The sequence below is a fragment of the Camellia sinensis genome, chromosome 5, assembly GCF_055761805.1.
Source record: "Camellia sinensis isolate YWXY chromosome 5, ASM5576180v1, whole genome shotgun sequence".
Taxonomy (NCBI): Eukaryota; Viridiplantae; Streptophyta; class Magnoliopsida; order Ericales; family Theaceae; genus Camellia; species Camellia sinensis.
In genome coordinates, this window is record NC_138965.1 from 79,276,642 (window position 1) to 79,297,977 (window position 21,336).

The following is a 21,336-nucleotide window of genomic DNA, read 5'->3' on the forward strand; positions in this document are numbered from 1 at the left end:
TAATTACGCAGTGCATTACTCAGTAAATTCTCAGAAAATTACTCAGCAAATTCTAAGTAAATTCTCAATAAATTACTCAGTAAATTCACAGTAAATTACTCAGTAAATTACTTAGTAAATTTTCTATACATTACACAGTCAATAAATTCTCAATAAATTACTTAGTAAATTTCAGTAAATTTTCAATAATTACATAGTAAATTACTCCGTAAATTGCAAGTAAATTGCTCACTAAATTCGCTGTAAATTCTCAATAAATTAATCAATAAATTCCCAGTAAATTCTCAGGAAATCTTTTGTAAATTCCTAGTAAATTCTCAGAAATTATTTAGTAAATTCTCAATAAATTATGAGTAAATTACTCTATAAATTCTTAGTAAATTATTCAGTAAATTTTCAGTAAATTACTGAGTAAATTACTCAGCTAATTCTCAGTAAATTCCCGGTAAATTATTCAGTAAATTTTCAGTAAATTCTCAGTAACTTACTCAGTACATTGCTTAAGAAATTATTCAGTAAATTACTCAGTAGATTCTTAGCAAATTCTCAGTAAATTACTCAGTGAATTCTAGGCAAATTTCTGAGTAAATCCTCATTAAATTACTCAGTAACTTACTCATTAAATTCCCAGTAAATTCTTTGTAAAGTACTCAGTAAATTTTCTGTAAGTTACTCAGTAAATTCACAGTAAATTACTCAGTAAATTCACACTAAATTGCTAGTAAATTACTCAATAAATTTCCATTAAATTCTCTGTAAATTACTTCGTAAATTCTCGGTAAACTCTCAGTAAATTCCCACTAAATTTTAAGTAAATTCACAGTAATTTGTCAGTAAATTCGCTAGTAAATTCTCAATAAATGCTCATTACATTACTCAATAAAATACTCTTTAAATTCTCACTAAATTCCCCATAAATTCTCAGCAAATTCTAAGTAAATTACTCTGTAAATTGCACATAAATTCGCAGTAAATTACTTAATATATTGCTCAGTAAATTCTCAGTACATTCCCAGTAAATTACTTAGTACATTGCTCAGTAAATTACTTAGTAAATTCCCAGTAAATTCTTATTAAATTATTTACTAAATTACTCAGTAAATTCTCAGTATAATACCCAGTAAATTCTCAGTAAATTACTTAGTAAATTTCCAGTAAATTACTCAATAAATTCTCAGTATAATACCCAATAAATTCTCAGTAAATTGCTTAGTAAATTTCTAGTAAAATACTAAAATACTTAGGAAATTCTCAGAAAATTGTTCAGAAAATTCCCAGAAAATTACTGAGTAAATTTTCAGTAAATAACTCAGTATATTACTTAGTAAATTCCTTGTAAATTCTCAGTAAATTAATTAGTAAATTTCTCATTAAATTCCTAGTAAATTCACAGTAAATTTCCTATAAATTCTCAGTAAATTATTCTGTAAATTCTCTGTAAATTGCTCAGTAAACTCCTAGTAAATTACTTAGTAAATTCTCAGAAAATCACTTTGTAAATTCTTAGTATATTACTCAGTAAATTCCTGTTAAATTCTCAGTAAATTACTCAGAAAATTCTCAGTAAATTTCCATTAATTTCTCAGAAAATTCCTTAGTAAATTGCTCAGCAAATTCCCAGTAAATTCCCAGAAAATTATTTGGTAAATTACCAATAAATTTCTCGTAAATTCTCATTAAATTCTATATAGATTACTCAATAAATTTCCAGTAAATTCTCAATAAATTGCTCAGTATATTACTCAGTAATTCTCAGCACATTCTCTATGAATTGCTCAGCACATTATTCGGTAAATTTTCAGTAAATTCTCATTAAATTACTGCGTAAATTACTTAGTGAATTCTCAGTAAATTCTTTTTAAATTACTCAGTAAATTCTAAGTTACTTACACAGCAAATTCCAGTAAAGTTTCACTAAATTACAAGTAAATTTCTAGTAAATTACTCAATAAATTCTAAGTAAATTACTAATTAAATTCTCAGTAAATTCTTTGCTAAATTACTCAGTAAATTTCCAGTAAATTCTCAGTAAATTACTCAGTAAATTCGCTATAAATTCTCAGTAAGTTACTCAGTAAATTACTCAATTACGTTGTAAATTTCCAGAAAATTAATCAATAAATTCACAATAAATTACTTAGTAAATTCCAGTAAATTCTCAAAAATTACTTAGTAAATTACTTAGTAAATTCCAGTAAATTCTCAAAAATTACTTAGTAAATTACTCAGTAAATTCCTAATAAATTCTCATTAAATTCTTAGTAAATTACTCAGTAAATTTCTAGTAAATTCTCAGTAAATTCCCATTAAATTACTCAATAAATTCCAAGTAAATTACTCAAGTAAATTACTCAAGAAATTCCTAGTAAATTCTCAACAAATTACTTAGTAAATTCTTAATAAATTATCAGTAAATTACTAAGTAATATCCAAGTAAATTACTCAGTAAATTACTAGTAAATTCTCATAAAATTCTCAGTAAATTTTCAGTAAATTACTCTGTAAATTCTCAGTAAATTACTTAGTGAATTCTTAGTAAATTCTCAGTAAATTACTCAAAAAATTCCCAGTAAATTCTCAGTAAATTGTTCAGTCAATTCCATGTAAATTCTCAAGAAATTACTAAGTAAATTATCAGTAAATTACTCAGTAACTTGCTCAGTAAATTACCTGTAAATTCTTAGTAAATTCTCCGAAAATTACTCAGTAAATTGTTAGTAAATTCCAAGTAAATTATAAGTAAATTACATAGTAAATTCCCAGTGAATTCTTAGTAAATTCAGTGTAAATTCATAGTAAATTATTAAGTTAATTACTCAGTAAATTAATTCGTAAATTCCCTGTAAAATCTCAGTAAATTTCTCTGTCAATTGCTATGTAAATTTCAATTAAATTATCACTAAATTACTCAGTAAATTCCCAATAAATTATCAGTAAATTACTCAGTAAATCACTCTGTACATTCTCAGTAAATTCTAGGTAAATTACTTAGTAAATTTCCTTTAAATTCCTAGTAATTTTTAGTAAATTACTAGTAAATTACTCAATAAATTCTCAGTAAATTACTCCATAAATTCTCAATAAATTTGTAGAGACCCTAATTTTTGGTAGTTACACTTGAAACCCTAAGCCTTAGGTTAATTGCATTTTAGTCCCAAATTTCATAAAATTTTACAAAATGGTCCAATAAAGAATAAATTTTCTATATTTTATTTTGTATTATAGTTAAATCCCAGAACACCACTTTATAATTGGAAATATCCTAAAACTTGGTTTTTATTTATTTACCTCCTAGTTTATAAATTAATTCATACATTTTATTTTTATTTTTATTTTTGTTTTTATTGTTCTTTCATTTATTCATACCTTCCTTAGTCATTAAGTTAGGACCCAAGCTTATTTCCTATAAATTGAGAGCCTTGTCTCAATTCCACACATACACACATATCAACAGCCAAGGAGAGGGTGAGAGAAGGAGAGTGTGATTAGGGAGAAGTAGAGAAGAAGAAAAAAAGAAAAGGAAGAAAAAGGGTGCCTTCTTGAGTCAAGGTAAGAACACTTCTTCCCCTTGTCTTCTCCAATTCTTTCACCATCCCATCCTATTGTTAGATGCCCTCTTGTGTTGCATATTAATAGGAAATAAGGTTTTTGATGTATATAAGAGTGTGGGTTTAATTTAGTGACTTTGCCTTACAAATTTGTAAAATTAGGCACTGCTATAACTTCTCTAATTTAAAAGAAATATCAAATTTATTTATTTCATCAATCTGAATTTAATGTAGGCTATTTGGTGTGTTTAGAGCTTGTGGTAATTTTATTAGCCCCTAATTGTGTGTTTTTAGGGCTTGGATACTTTGTTTAAAAATCTGGTCCGGAGTCTCTGAAAAACAGTCCACTTCTTGCAATTTTATAAAATTCCAAAAAAATCTTCTCAGGTTGGTTCTTTTATACAAATTTATGATTTTGATTCCTCTTTTCAATGGAATTTATTTGGGTGAAAATCATTGGGTAGATTGAGAGGAAAGCTAGTTTTCTCAACGGGTGACAAATCTGGACAAGTTTTCGAATATAGCTTGTAGATGAATTTTTGGAGGTGCTATGCACATTCTGTGAATTGGAATAGAAACTAGACAGGTTAATTATTATTTTTGTGAAATTTCAGCCCCTAATTTGACCTAGAAGTATTTTTCCCAAAGCACTCTTGTTAGCCCTGCAAAACCGAACAGTGCTGGAAATGGTGTTTTGTTGTGTTGTTTGTCTCTAAGTATTTTAAAGCATGCCTAATGTTATTTGCTTTCCTTACCATACCTATGTATGATTATCATGGGCTATATTTCATTTCTTATGTTTGTCTCATGCTCTTTTATATTACCGAATTACCGAATGTGACTAACTTGCTTGGCAATAGATCTAATAAATGGGAAATGGAAAGGGGTTGGTAATGGGTGACGTTCACTCCTATGCTTCAGAATGATTTATGTAATATGCATGTGAATGGGATTAAAACCAACTGAGTTAAGTCTTGTGCAAGTGGTCTAAGCGAGGCCCTAGGTTGACACGGAAGTATTCAGACTCTATGCGGTGGTTTCAGGGTGTAAGCGAGCCCTTTGGTATGGTATGTGCAGGGTGTAAGCGAGCCCTAGGCATGATTTGGGTGTAAGCGAGCCCACTTGTTTGGCCGTCCCTTTTGAGGTCCATCAATGTCATTGACTGGTAAATAACCAGGAGGTGGGCATAGATGGTAAGGTCTGCAAAGCAGCAAATGGGGGAGTTCTGAATAGTTCGGTGTTCAATCCTTGTGGTTGGGTAGAAGGATCTCTTTGGGGGATTCTACTCGTCTAGTCTAACTACTAATTCATAGAACCTTGTTGTAATATTGTAAGTTATGTTACCCAATTTGTTCTGTGTATGTTTGATTGGTTGATAGAAGATATGGGGGTGTGTGTGTTTTACTGGGCATTCCAAGCTCATGGCGTGTCATGCCAGGTGATGAAGCAGTTTACAATGGTGAAGGTTATTTTGAAGGCAAATAAGATGAAGTGTTGGAGCTATGGTTCATTTGAAGACTTAGACTAGTTGTTTTTTTTTTTCCTTTTGACTTTTGGTTTAGCAATGTTTTGGTAATCCTGTAATGGAACATAAATGAATTACCTGTGACATTAATTTTGGTTATATATGTATATTAAGATGTTTTGGTTATCTATCCTACTTGTGTTGTATTATTGTACGTATTTAACGGCCCAAAAGTTAGAGCGTTACAAAATTCCAGTAAATTCTTTGTAAATTCTCTGTAATTACTCAATAAATTCTCAGTAAATTATATAGTAAATTCCCAGCAAATTCTCTATAAATTACCCAATAAATTACTTCGTAAATTCCCCGAAAATTACTCAATAAATTTCCTTGAAATTCTAAATAAATTCTCAGTAAATTACTCAATAAATTTTTAGTAAATTTCTTATTAATTCTCAGAAAATTCCCAATAAATTCTTTGTCAATTACTCAATAAACTCCCTGGAAATTCTCAGTAAATTCCCAGTAAATTCTCTGTAAATTATTCAGTAAAGTCTCTGTGAATTATTCTGTATATTCCAAGTAAATTACCGAGTAAATTCCTAGTAAATTCTTTGTAAATTCTTAGTAACTTACTCAGTAAAGTACTCAGTAAATTTCCTGTAAATTGCTCAGTACAATACTCAGTAAATTAATTAGTAAATTCCCAGTAAATTCTTAATAAATAACTCAGTGAATTCTAAGTAAACTACTTAGTAAATTACTCAGTAAATTCCAAGTAAATTTTCAGTAAATTACTCAGTAAATTCCTAGTAAATTTTCAGTAAATTCTCTGTAAATTACTCAGTAAATTTTTAGTAAATTACTTAGTAACTTCTCTGTACATTACGTAGTAAATTCCCTGTAAATTTTCTACAAATTCCAGGTAAATTACTTAATAAATTGGCAATAAATTACTAAGTAAATTCTAAGCAATTCTCAGTAATTACTCAGTAAATCCCTTGTAAATTCTTATTGAATTCTCAGTAAATTACTTAGTAAATTCTCAATAAATTACGCAGTAAATTCCTAGTGAATTCTCAGTAAATTCCCATTAAATTACTCAATAAATTCTCAGTAAATTACTGAGTAAATTTCCAATGAATTCTCAGTAAATTATTTAGAAAATTCTCATTAAATACTCAGTAAATTACTCAGTAAGTTCCGAGTAAATTCTCAATAAATTCTCAGTAACTTCCCTGCAAATTCTAAGTAAATTACTTTGTAAATTCCTAAAAAATTCTCAGTAAATTACTTAGTAAATTGCTGCATAAATTATTCACTAAATTCTCAATAAATTCCCAGTAAATTCTCAGTAAATTGCTTAGTAAATTGCTCAATAAATTTTCAGTAATTTACTCATTAAATTAATAAGTAAATTCTCAGTAACTTGCTTTGTAAATTTCCAGTAAATTTTGAGTAATTTACTCAGTAAATTCTAGTAAATTCCAAGTAAATTCTCAGTGAATAAATTATTCAGTAAATTCCAAGTAAAATTTCAGAAAATAACTCTATAAATTCCCAATAAATTACTTAGTAAATTACTTCGTAAAATCTTCCTAAATTTCGAGTAAATTACACAATAAATTTCTCAGTAAATTATCTGTAAGTTACTCTATAAATAACTCAGTAAATTCCCAATAAATTCTTAGTAAATTACTCAGAAAATAACTTAGTGAATTCTCAGCAAACTACTCAGTAAATTCTCCGTAAATTACTCAGTAAATTCCCAGTAAATTTTCTGTAAATTCTAAGTAAATTACTCAATAAATTTGCAATAAATTACAAAGTAAATTCTCAGAAAATTTCTTAGTAAATTCTAAGTAAATTTCCAATAATTACTCAGCAAATTCCTTGTAAATTCTTATTAAATTCTCAATAAATTACTTAGTAAATTCTCAATAAATTACTCAGTCAATTCTTAATAAATTACCCAGTAAACTCCTAGTAAATTCTAATTAAATTACTCAATAAATTCTCAATAAATTACAAATTAAATTGTCAGTAAATTACTCAGTAAGTTTCGAGTAAATTCTCAATAAATTACTCAATAACTTCCCTGCAAATTCTAAGTAAATTACTTTGTAAATTTTCAGTAAATTCTAAGTAAATTACCAGTAAATTACTCAGTAAATTCCTAGAAAATTCTCAGTAAATTACTTCATAAATTATTCAGTAAATTCTCAATAAATTCTCAGTAAATTCCCAGTAAGTTCTCAATAAATTACTCAGTGAATTCTTAGTAAATTACTTATTAAATTAATAAGTAAATTCTCAGTAACTTGCTTTGTAAATTCCCAGTAAATTATGAGTAAAGTATTCAACAAATTCTCAGTAAATTCTAAGAAAAATTACCCAGTAAATTCCTAGTAAAATTTCAGTAAATAACTCTGTAAATTCTCAATAAATTACTCAGTGAAATCTCCCTAAATTCTGAGTAAATTACACAATAAATGTGATACCCCTGTTCCGTAATATGCTAATTGGTCCCTAATACGTGTGTGACTATATGTTTTGATATGATTTGGTGTGCCATTATGTGATATATGTGATTCTAGAATTCTATCCGTCCACCGTAGGAATATCTGTTTGAATAATCTGCTTTGGAATTAAATTGAGGGCCTTATCGGCCACAGAACTCGAAATTGATTACGCCATTGTGATTGGCATAATTTTTAGAGCCTACGGTGAAATTTAATTAGAAATTAATTCTGGTCAGATTAAACTGATTAAATTGATGAATTAAGTACCCCATTATTTTATATTAAAATATTTGTTAGTGGGGCTTGTTGTATATTTGCATTGCACTCTCCTTTAACTCTTATGAACTCAAGAATCTGAGGGATTCAATTGTGAGAGAGTGAGGGCCGGCCTTAGTGAGAGAAAGGGAGAGAAATTGTGCAATTCGGCTTAAAGCTTGGAAATTTTGGGGATTTAACTCAAGAATTGACTAGAGCTTAGAAGATCAAAGCTTCTAGGTGAGTAATTCTTGGATTATAGTTCGTAATTTTGTGTGTTCAAGCTAATTTGGTGATCAAGAGTAAGATTGAAATGAAATTGTGTTGGAATTGTTGAATTGAAGCTTAATAGGTGCATGCATGTAAGAAATTACTTTGAAATTGCATGTTTGAGCACAAATGTGTGTAATCCATGTGCAATGTTAAAGGAAACTCATGTTTTGATCACCATTTGGGTTATCCAAGTTGAGAATGTGGCTAATTCATCACATGCATGTACAATTTGAGAAGATATGAGCTTGAATGCATGAATTTGTTATGTTGGTGTTGAGTTTGACATATTTTGGGCCATGCATGTAGATAAATCAAGAAATTGAGCTTCATAATGTTATAATCTTGCATTGGTACCATGTTGGTATGATTATATTTGAGATTTGAGCCATTGCATGCAAGTAATGTAGCTGGAAAATCGAATTGGAGCTCAAGAACTGAACCTGGGATTTCCAGAATTTTGTTGTCCGCTCGAGCGGGGGAACTGCCGCTCGAGCGGGAAAATCGTGATCCCAGCACTTTTTGCAGACATGGTTCCCGCTCGAGCGGGGAAGTTGACGCTCGAGCGGGGAGCTATGTAGACAGGCCATCCGCTCGAGCGGCTGAGTTCACGCTCGAGCGTGATTTTGGTGTAACCAGTATTTTTACAAGCCTTAAGGGTACGCTCGAGCGGGGACCCTATTTTCTGAAATCCTGTTTTTGCATTTTGTGCTCTATTTTCCGTTCTCTTTCACTTGTAAGCACTCTTAGGCATGCATTGAGCATTGTAAATGAGTTAACGAGTTAAGAATAAAGCGTAAAGAGGAATATGTAAATTAGAGAACGGATTGAACTGTTAGTGACCCTTTTGTATTCATGAAATGTGTAGGGTCAAGCTCCAGGGCAAATCCACAAGTCGATCACTGTGAGTAATATCAATATTTGAATGATTGTGAATGACCAATTATTATTCCCTTATATGCTTTGTAAGTTGCTAATTGGGATTGTGGACAAAAGTCTGACAGGAATAAACATAAATGGACCAAAGGTCGTTTTGATAAACATAAATGGACCAAAGGTCGTTTTGATAAATATAAATGGACCGAAGGTCGTTTTGATAACAAAAGAACAGACCGAAGGTCGTTTTGACCTATATGAATGGACCGAAGGTCGTTTTGATAACAAAAGAACAGATCGAAGGTCGTTTTGACATATATGAACGGACCGAAGGTCGTTTTGACATATATGAACGGACCGAAGGTCGTTTTGATAGAAATGGGTGGACCGAAGGTCGTTTTGACATATATGAATGGACCTAAGGTCGTTTTGACATGAATGAGTGGGCCGAAGGCCGTTTGACGTAAACGAGTAGACCGAAGGTCGTTTCGATATGAATAAATGGACCGAAGGTCATTTTGATAGAAATAAATGGACCTAAGGTCGTTTTGACATGAATGAGTGGGCCGAAGGCCGTTTTGACACGAATGTATGGGCCGAAGGCCTTTTTGACATAAATGAATGGGCCGAAGGCCGTTTTGACATGAATGGAAATCTGAATGGGCCAAAGGCCAGAATGTTTAGAACTACAGTCACTTGATTTGAATCTCGTATAGTTATATATCTGTTAAATGGAAATATGAATTGGGCCTAAGGCCGTTTGGAACATGTTGTTCTACATTGTTATGTAACTTCTGTATTTGATTTGATATTATTCACTGGGCTATCGCTCACGCTCATTCATGTGTTTGTAGGTGAGCCAAGAGAAGTCCAGACCCAGTCTCAGTGAAGTCTATATGGAACAACTAAGGTTTTGAGAGAGTCAGCCCTTGTGTCTCACGCACGAGACCCGTCTTCGCCCTTTTGTTATGTATTTACATTTTATCAGGTTGGCGAAGTTTTGTATATGTCTGCTTATAGTTTTTATGGGTTGACTTAGTTTTGGATGATCCTGTCTGTACAAAACCTATGTCGCTATGTTTCTGTTATGAGTTATTAACGTACATATGTATGGTTTGTTTTGATGTGCCATGTAAGCACAGCTCTATGGACAAAGTTTTAAATTTTGCTTCCCTTTTGGTCCCTTTACTCTGATGTGTTAAGTCTGTTTTGGTTTGAGGCCGTAGGTAATCTTAGGATTACTGGCCGGTTACGTCCTTAACCCATGGGGGCGGGTTCGGGTCGTGACAGTAAATTACCTGTAAATTCCTCTGTAAAAGAACTTAGTAAATTCCCAATAAATTCTTAGTAAATTACTTAGTAAATTACTCAGTAAATTAATCAGTAAATTCTCAGTAAATTACTTAGTATATTCCTCAGTAAATTAATCAGTAAATTCCAAGTAAATTACTCAGTAAATTCTTAGTAAATTATTCAGTAAATTACTCAGTAACTTTCTAGTAAATTCTCATTAAATTCCCAGTAAATTCTAAATAAATTCTTAGTAAATTACTTATTAAATTCCTTGTAAATTCTTAGTAAATCACTCAGTAAATTCTCAGTAATTACTCTATAAATTCTCAGTAAATTCCCAGTAAATTACTCAGTAAAATCTCTGTACATTACGCAGTAAATTCCCAATAAATTACTCAATAAATTACTCTGTAAATTCCGAATAAATTCTCATGAAATTACTCTGAAAATTTCCACGAAATTCTCAGAAAATTATTCAGTAAATTCTCAGAAAATTCCCAATAAATTCTAACTAAATTATTCAGTAAATTGCTGAGAATTTCTCAGTAAATTACTCTACAAATTCTCAATAAATTACTGAGTAAAATCCCAGTAAATTCTTAGCAAATTCCCACTAAATTCTCAGTAAATTACTCAATATATTCTCAGTAAATTCCCCGCAAATTTTCAGTAAATTACTCAGTAAATTCTCAGTAAAGTATTTAGTAAATTCCTAGTAAATTCATAGTAATTTATTCATTAAATTCCACGTAAATTCTCCGTAAATTCATAGTAAAATCACTGAAAATAACTCAGTAAATTCCCAGTAAATTACTAAGTAAATTTTCACTAAATTACTCAGTAAATTCTTAATAAATTACTCAACAAATTGCTCCGTAAATTTATAGTAAATTACTCTAAAAATTCTTAGTAAATTACTCAGTAAATTCTACCTAAATTCCGAGTAAATTACTTAGTAAAATCCCAAGAAATTCTACGTAAATTCTAAATAAATTGTTTAGTAAATTAGTTAGTGAATTCCCGGTAAATTCTAAAAAAATTACTTAGTAAATTCTCAGTAAATTATTAGTAAATTCCAAATAAATTCTTAGCAAATGCTTTGTAAATTCTCGGTAAATTACTCAGTAAATTCCCAGTAAATTCTTAGTAAATTACTCAGTAAATTCTCAGTAAATTTGTGGTAAATTTCTCAATAAATTCGCAATAAATTACTTTGTAAATTCTCAGTAAATTACTCAATAAATTCCTGTAAATTCATTGTAAATTACTTAGTAATTTACAAAGTAAATTCTCAGTAAATTACTTAGTAAATTTTCAGTAAATTACTCTATAAATTCTCAGTAAATTACTTAGTAAATTACTCTGTAAACTCTTAGTAAATTACTCAATAAATTCTCCCTAAATTCTGAGTAAATTACATTGTAAATTACTCCATAAATTACCAGTAATTTCTCAGTAAATTCCTAGAAATTCTAAATAAATTTCTCAATAATTTCTCAGTAAATTATTCAGTATAATATCCATTAAGTTACTTAGTAAATTTGCAGTAAATTCCCAGTAAATTACTCAGCAAATTACTCATTGAATTCCCAGTAAATTACTCACTAAATTACATAGTAAATTCTCAATAAATTACTCAGTAAATTCCCAGTCATTTCTAAGTAAATTACACCGTAAATTACCAGTAAATTCTTTGTAAATTACCCAGTAAGTTATTCAGTAAATTCTAAGTAAATTCTCCGTAAATTCTCTATAAATTACTTAGTAAATTCTCTGTATATTACGCAATAAATTCCTAGTAAATTACCAGTAAATTATTCAATAAATTACTCAATAAATTTCTAGTAAATTCTAAGTAAATTACTCAGTAAATTCTGAATAAATTATTCCATAAATTCCCAGTAAATTACTCAGTAAATTTCATGTAAATTCGCAATAAATTACTTAGTAAATTTCCAGTAAATTACTCAGTACATCCTTAAGAAATTCTCAGTAAATTCGCTATAAATTCTCAATAAATTACTCTATAAGTTCTCAGTAAATTCTCAGTAAATTACTGAGTAAATCACCTAGCAAATTCTCAATAAATTCTTAGTAAATTACCTAGTAAATTCCCAGTAAATTCTCAATAAATTACTAGGAAAATTCTCTGAAAAGTACTTAGTAAATTCGCGGTAAATTCTCAGCAAATTATTCAGTAGATTACTCAGTAAATTACTCAATAAATTCTCAGAAAATTCTCAGTAAATTATTCAGTGAATTCTCAGCAAATTACTGAGTACATTCCCAGTAAATTTTTTGTAAGTTACATAGTAAATTCCCAGTAAATTCTCAGTAACTTACTCAGTAAATTCCCAGTAAATTCTCAATAAAGTACTCTGTAAATTCAAAATAAATTCTCAGTAATTTATTCCGTAAATTCCCAGTAAATTCCAACTAAATTCTTCTTCAATTTTAAGGAAATTACTTAGTAAATTCCCACAAAATTCCCAATGAATAACTCAGTAAATTCCCAATAAATTATTTAGTAAATTACTAAGTAAATTCTCAGTAAATTCTCAATAAATTCACAGTAAATTACTTCGTTATATTCCCAGTAAATTGTTCGTAAATTCTCCATAAATTCTGAGTAAATTACTAAGTAAATTATCTGTAAATTACTATGTAAATACCTAGTAAATTCTCAGTAAATTATTCAGTAAATTCACAGAAAATTGCTCAGAAAATTCTCAGAAAATTACTCAGTATGTTTCTTAGTAAATTATTTAGTAAATTCTCAGCAAATTACTCAGTAAATTCACAGTAAATTACTTAGTAAATTTTCCATAAATTCCAAGAAAATTCCAATTAAATTCTCATAAAATTACTCATTCAATTCTTAGTAAATTACTCAGTAAATTCTCTGTACATTACGCAGTAAATTCCTTGTAAATTTTAAGTAAATTTTCTGTAAATTACTCAATAAATTCGCAATAAATTACTTAGCAAATTCCAGTAATTATCAACAAATTCTCAGTAATTACTCAGTAAATTCCTAATAAAATTCTCATTAAATTTTCAGTAGAGTAAATTCCCAGGAAATTACTCCATAAATCCAGTAAATTACCATTGTATTCTATTAAAATACTTAGTAAATTCTCAGTAAATTACTCCTTAAATTCTCAGTAAATTACTAAGTCAATTCTCAGTAAATTACTCAGTAAATTCTCAATTATTTACTCAGTAAATTCCCAATAAATTCCCCATAAAGTACTCAGTAAATTCCTAGAAAATTCTCAGTAATTTACCCAGTAAATAACTCGGTAAATTCCTTGTAAATTCTCAGTAAATTACTCAATTAATTTCCCATTAAATTCTTTGTAAATTACTAAGTAAATTCCCAATACATTCTCAGTAAATTGCTCAGTAAATTCTCAGTACATTACTCAGAAAAATCCCAGTAAATTCTCAGCAAATTACTCAGAAAATTCCTAGTAAATTCCCAGTAAATTACTCGCTAAATTTTGAGTAAATTACACAGTAAATTCTACGTAAATTACTCAACAAATTCCCAGTAAATTTCCATTAAATTCTCAGAAAATTTCTCAGAAAATTCTGACTAAATTCAATTAAATTACTCAGTAAATTCCCAATAAATTCTCAGTAAATTCTCTATAAATTCTAAATAAATTCTTAGTAAATTCTCCATAAATTACTTAGTAAATTCTCAGTAAATTTTCCATAAATTACTCAATAAATTTTTCGTGAATTACTCAATAAATTAACCGTAATTTACTTAAAAAATTCCCAGTAAATTCTTAGTAAATTTCGTGTAAATTCTCAGTGAATTACTCAATAAATTACTTAGTAAATTACTAAGTGAAGTTCGAGTAAATTCTCAGTAAATACTCAATAAATTTCCCTTAAATTCTCAACAAATTACTCAGTAAATCACTCTATAAATTCTTTGTGAATTCTCAGTAAATTCTCAGTAAATTACTTTTCAAAATCTCTGCAAATTAGTCAGTAAATTCTCAGTAAATTAGCCAGCAAATTCCCAGTAATTTCTCAGTAAATTACTCACTAAATTTTCATAAATTTTTAGTAAATTACTCAATAAATTCTCTGTATATTGCTCAACAAATTCCCTGTAAATTCTCAGCAAATTACTCTATAAATTCTTAGTAAATTGCTCAGTAAATTTCCACTAAATTCTCATTAAATTACCCAGTAAATTCTCAGTAAATTACACAATAAATTGCGAATAAATTTACAGCAAATACTTAGTAAATTCTCAATAATTTTTCATGAAATTCTTTGTAAATTACTCTGTAAAGTCCCTGTAAATTTTCTGTAAATTACACAGTAAATTCCCAATAAATTCTTAGTAAATTCCGAGTAAATTATCAGTAAACTACACAACAAAATTGCAGTAAATTCACAGTAAAATACCTGTAAATTCTCAGTAAATTACTCAATAAATTCTCAGTAAAATAATTAGTAAATTCCCTTTAAATTCTTAGTAAATTTCTCTGTAAATTCCCAGTAAATTATTTAGTAAATTAAAAAGTAAATTTCGAGCAAATTCTCAGTAAATTCCCAGTAAATTACTCAGTAAATCGCCCTGTAAATTCCCAATAAATTCTCAGTAAATTACCTAGTAAATTCTTAGTAAATTACTCAATAACTTCTCAGTAAATTCCCATTATTTTTTTAGAAAATTACTCCGTAAATTCCCAGTAAATTACTCAGTAAATTCCCTTTAAATTACGTAATAAATTCCCAGGAAATTACTCAGTAAATTCTTAGTAAATCACTCAGTAAATTCCCAGTAAATTAATTAATAAATTCTCAGTAAATTCTTAATAAATTCTCTGTAAATTGCCAGCAAATTCTCAGTAAATTCACAGTAAATTCCTTATAAATTATCAGTAAATTACTCATTAAATTCTTTGTAAATTTTCAGTAAATTCCGCGTAAATTTTTTGCAAATTCTCAGTAAATTATCAGTCAATTACTCAGTACATTCCCAGGAAATTCTCAATAAATTTTTAGTAAATTATTCTGTAAATTCCTAGTAAATTCTCAGAAAATTACTGAGTAAATTACTTAGTAAATTCCCAGAAAATTCTCAGTAAATTACAGATTAAATTCCCAGTAAATTCTCAATAAATTACTCAGTAAATTCCTCGTAAATTCTCAGTAAATTATTCAGTAAATTCCCTGTAAATTCTGAGTAAATTACTCAGTAAATTCCTAGTAAATTCTCCATACATTACGCAGTAAATTCTCAGTAAATTTTTAGTAAATTCATAGTAAATTACTCAATAAATTCGCAATAAATTATTCAATCAATTCTAGTAAACTCTAAGTAAATTATTTAATAAATTCTCAGAAAATTCTCAATAATTACTCAGTAAATTCCAAGTAAATTCTCATTAAATTTTCAGTAAATTCGTTGTAAATTCTCATTAAATTTCCAATAAATTCTCAACAAATTCTCAGTAAATTACTCAATAAATCTCCAACAAATTCTCCATAAATTATTCAGTGAATTCTCAGTATATTCTTAGTAAATTACTTCGTAAATTCTCAGTAAATTACTCAGTGAATTCGCTGTAAATTCTCAATAAATTATATGTAAATTATGCAATAAATGCCATGTAAATTTTCTGTTAATTCTTTGTAAATTCTCAGTAAATTCCCAGTAAGTTCTCAGTATATTCGCAGTAAATTCTAAGTCAATGACTCAGTAAATTCCCCTGAAAATTCTTAGTAAATTCCCAGTAAATTCTCTATAAATTACTCATTAAATTCCCAGTTAATTATTTTCTAAATTCCTATTGCATTCTCAGAAAAATTACTGAGTAAATTACTCAGAAAATTTCTCGTCAATTCCCAGTAAATTACTGAATGAAATCCCTGTAAATTCTCAGTAAACTTCGCAGTAAATTCTCTGCAAATTACTTAGTAAATTCCTAGTAAATTCTCAATAAATTACTTTGTAAATTACTCAGTAAATTCCTAGTAAATTACTCAGTGAATTCTTAGTAAATTGCTTAGTAAATTCCCACTAAATTCTCATTAAATTACTCAGTACATTCTCAATAAATTGCGAATAAATTTACAGTAAATTCTCAATAAATTACTCAAAAAATTTCTTGTCAATTCACAGTAAATTACTGAATAAAATCCTTGTAAATTCTCATTAAATTCTTTGCAAATTACTTAGTAAATTCCTAGTAAATCCTTAGTAAATTACTTTGTAAATTACTCAGTAAATTCTCAGTAACTTACTCATAAATTTCCCATTAAAGTACTCAGTAAATTACTCAGTACATTACTCAGTAAATTAATCAGTAAATTCCTAGTAAATTACTCAGTGAATTCTTAGTAAATTACTCAGTAAATTCTCAATAAATTAGTCAGTAAATTCCCAATAAATTCTCAGTAAATTACCCATAAATTCTTTGTATATTACGCAGTAAATTTTTAGCAAATTCCCAGTAAATTACTCAATAAATTCGCAATAAATTACTCAGTAAATTCTCAGTAAACCACTTACCAAATTCTTAGTGAATTCTTAGTAAATTACTCAATAAATTCCTAATAAATTTTTAGTAAATTCTCAGTCATTTGCTCAGTAAATTCTCAATAAATTAATCAGTAAATTCTCTGTATATTACATAGTATATTCCCAATAACTTCTCAGCAAATTCCCATTCAATTACTCAATAAATTCTCAGTAAATTACTCAATAAATTCCTAGTAAATTCTCTTTAAATTCTTAGTAAATTACCAGCAAATTCTCATTAAATTATTTTGTAAATTCTCAATAAATTCCCAGCAAATTCTCAATAAATTCTTAGTAAATTACTCAGTAAATTTTCAGTAAATTACTTAGTAAATTTCCTGTAAATTCTCAGAAAATTACTCAGTAAATTCTCAGTAAATTGTTCAATAAATTACCGGTAAATTCTAATAAAATTACTCAGTAAATTGTTCAATAAATTGCCTGTAAATTCTCAGTAAATTACTCAGAAAATTCTCAGTAACTTGCCGAGTAAATTTCCAATAAATTCGCAGTAAACTACTCAGTAAGTTTCCAATAAATTCTCAGTAATTTACTCAGTAAATTCTCAGTAAATTCCCAACAAATTCTAAGTAAATTCTCTGTAAATTCTAAGTAAATTACTTAGTAAATTTCCAGTAAAATCTCAAAAAATAACTCTGTGAATTCCCGGGAAATTACTTAGTAAATTACTAAGTAAATTCTCAGTAAATTACTCCGTAAATTGCCAACAAATTCTCAGTAAATTACTCACTGAATTCTCACTAAATTACTCTGTAAATTTTCAATAAATTACTCAGCAAATTCTTCCTAAATTTCGAGTAAATTCTCAATAAATTGTCAGTAAATTCCCAGTAAATTACTTAGTAAATTGCTCTATAAATTCTCTGTAAATTACTCAGTACATTACGCAGTTAATTCTCAATAAACTACTTAGTAAGTTACCCGGTAAATTCTCAGTAAATTACCAGTAAATTCTTAGTAAATTACTCAGTAAATTCGTAGTATATTCTCAGTAAATTACTTCGTAAATTCCTAGTAAATTCTCAGTAATTTACTTGGTAAATTCTTAGTAAATTACTCTAGAAATTCTCTGTATATTACGTAGTAAACTTTCCCAAAATTCTGAGTAAATTTTTAGTAAATTGCTCAGTAAATTCTACGTAAATTACTTAGTACATTACTCAGTAATTTCCCATAAAATTCCCAGTAGATTACTCAATAAATTCTCAGCAAATTACTCAGTAAACTCCCAGTAAATTACTCAGTAAATTCTCAGTAAATTCCCAATAAATTCTTAGTAAATTACTCACTAAAATACTCAGTAAATTCTCCATAAATTCTCAGTAAATTCCCAATAAATTGTCAATAAATTACTCAATAAATTCTCAGTAAATTACTCAGCATATTTTCTGTACATTACGCAGTAAATTCTTAGCAAATTCCTAGTAAATTACTCAATAAATTCTCAATAAATTACTCTGTAATTCCAGTAAACTCTGGGTAAATTACTTGGTAAATTCGTAGTAAATTCTCAGCAATTACTCAGTAAATTACTTAACAAATTCCTAGTAAATTCTAATTAAATTCTCAGTAAAATATCAGTAAATTACACTATAAATTCACAGTAAATTACTTTGTAAATTCCGTGTAAATTCTCAATAAATTGCTCAATAAATTACTAGTAAATTCTCAGCAAAATACTCAATAAATTCTCAGTAATTTACTCAGTAAATTCCAAGTAAATTTTCCATAAATTCTAATTAAATTACCCATAAAATTTGTAGTTCGATCTCAGTAAACAACTTTGTAAATTTCCAGTAAATTACTAAGTAATTTCTTAGTAAATTATTCAGCAAAATCCTAGCAAATTCTTAGTAAATTACTCAGAAAAATCTCGGTAAATTACTCCGTAAATTCTCACTAAATTCTCTCTAAATTCTAAGTAAATTACTCAATAAATTCTAAATAAATTACTAAGTAAATTATCGGTAAATTCTCAGCAAATTACTCAGTAAATTCCAGTAAATTCTTAATAAATTACTCAGTACATTCCCATTAAATTCTTAGAAAATTCTCCGTAAATTTTTTGTAAATTCTAAGTAAATTACTCAATAAATTCTCAGTAAATTACCATTACATTCACAATAAAATACTCAGTAAATTACTCTGTAAATTTTTATTAAATTACTCAGTACATTACTCAGAAAATTCCTAGTAAATTTTCAGTAAATTACTCAGAGAAATTCTCAATAACTTACTCATTAAATTCCCATTAAATTCTAAATCAATTACTTAGTAAATTTTTAGTAAATTCTCAATAAAATACTCAATAAATTCTCAGTAAATTACTCAGTTCATTACTCAGAAAACTCACAATAAATTTCTCAACAAATTCACACTAAATTGCCAGTAAATTACATAAAAAATTACTCAGTAAATTTCCAGTAATTTCACAGTAAATTACTTAGTAAATTGCACGTAAATTTTCAGTATATTACTCAGTAAATTCCTTAATAATTTCCCAGTAAATTCTCACTAAATTTCTCATTAAATTCCTAGTAAATTCTCAATAAATTACACAGTAAATGCTCGTTGAATTACTCAGTAAATTTGCCGTAAAATATCAATAAATTCTAAGTAAATTACTCGGCAAATTCCCTATAAGTTCTCAGTAAATTACTCAGTGCATTACTCAGCAAAATTCTCAGTGCATTCCAAGTAAATTACTCAGTAAATTTTCATTAAATTACTTAGTAAATTACTTAGAAAATTACTCTGTAAATTCTTAGTAAATTGCTCAGTAAATTCCCAGTAAATTACTTAGTAAATTCTATGTAAATTGCTTAGTAAATTCTGAGAAAATTACTCAACAAATTCTTGGTAAATTCTCAATAAATTACTTGGAAAATTCTTAGTATATTACACAGTAAATTACTCCATAAATTCTCAGTAAATTCCCAGTAAATTATCAACAAATTTCCAGTAAATTCTCAGAAAATTACTCAGTAATTCTCAGTATATTACTCAGGAAATTCTCAGTAAATTGTTCAATAAATTCCCAGTAAATTACTCAGTAAATTCTAAGTAAATTACTTAGTAAATTTTTAGTATATTACTTAGTAAATTCCTAGTAAATTCTCATACTTAGTAAATTCCCAATAAATTCTCAAAAAAATACTCCGTAAATTCCAAGTAAATTCTCGGTAAATTATTTAGTACATTATTCAGTAAATTACAGAGTAAATTTCCAGTAAATTCTTAGTAAATTACTCAGTGAATTCTCTACAAATTACTGAGTAAATTTCCAGTAAATTACTCAGTAACTTAATCAGTAAATTCCTAGTAAATTCTCAATAATGTACTCAGTAAATTCCTTGTAAATTCTCCATAAATTCTAAGGAAATTAATAAGTAAATTCTTAGAAAATTCTCAGTGAATAACTCAGTAAATTCCCAGTAAAGTACTCAGTAAATTACTAAGTAACTTCGTAGTAAATTCTCAGTAAATTACCAATAAATTCCCAGTAAATTACTCAGCAAATTACTTAGTAAATTCCCAATAAATTCTCTGTAAATTCTCATTAAATTACTCAGTAAATTTCTAAAAAATTCTCAGTAAATTACTCAGTAAATACCCAGAAAATTCTCGATAAATTACTTAGTAAATTCCTACTATGTTCTCAGTAAATTCTCAGTAAATTACTCAGTACATTCTTAGAAAATTCCCAGAAAATTGCTAAGTAAATTCTCAACAAATTATTTAGTAAATTCCTAGTAAATTCTTAGTAAATTACTCAGTAAATTCTCAGTAAATTTCAAGCAAATTATTCAATAAATTCTCTGTACATTACGCAGTAAATTCCCAGTAAATTACTTAATAAATTCTTAATAAATTACTCAGTAAATTCGAGTAAATTGTAAATAAATTACTTAGTAAATTCTCAGTAATTACTCAGAAAATTACTCATTAAATTCCGAGTAAATTCTGGTTAAATTCTCAGTAAATTACTCATTAAATTCAAAATAAATTCTCAGTAAATTCCTTGTAAATTACTCAGTAAATTCCCTGTAAATTCTCAGTAAATTACTCAATAAACTCCCAATAAATTCTCAGTAAATACCCAGAAATTTCTCAGCAAATTCCCAGAAAATTCTCAAAAAATTACTCAATAAATTCCCAGGAAATTCTAAGAAAATTGCCAGCAAATTCTCAGTAAATTCTCAGTTAATTACTTAGTAAATTAATCAGTAAATTACTTAGAAAATTCTCAGTTAATTATTGAGTAAATTCCCAATAAATTCTCAGTAACTTCTCAGCAAATTTTCAGTAAATTCTCAGTAAATTACTCAATACATTACTCGGTAAATTACTCAGTAAATTCTAAATAAACTACTCAGTAAATTCTAAGGAACTAACTCTGTAAATTCCCAGTAAATTCTCCGTTAATTCTAATGAAATTACTCAGTAAATTACCCATAAAATCTCAGTAAATAACTCTATAAATTCCTAGTAAATTACTTGGCAAATTACTATGTAAATTCTTAGTAAATTACA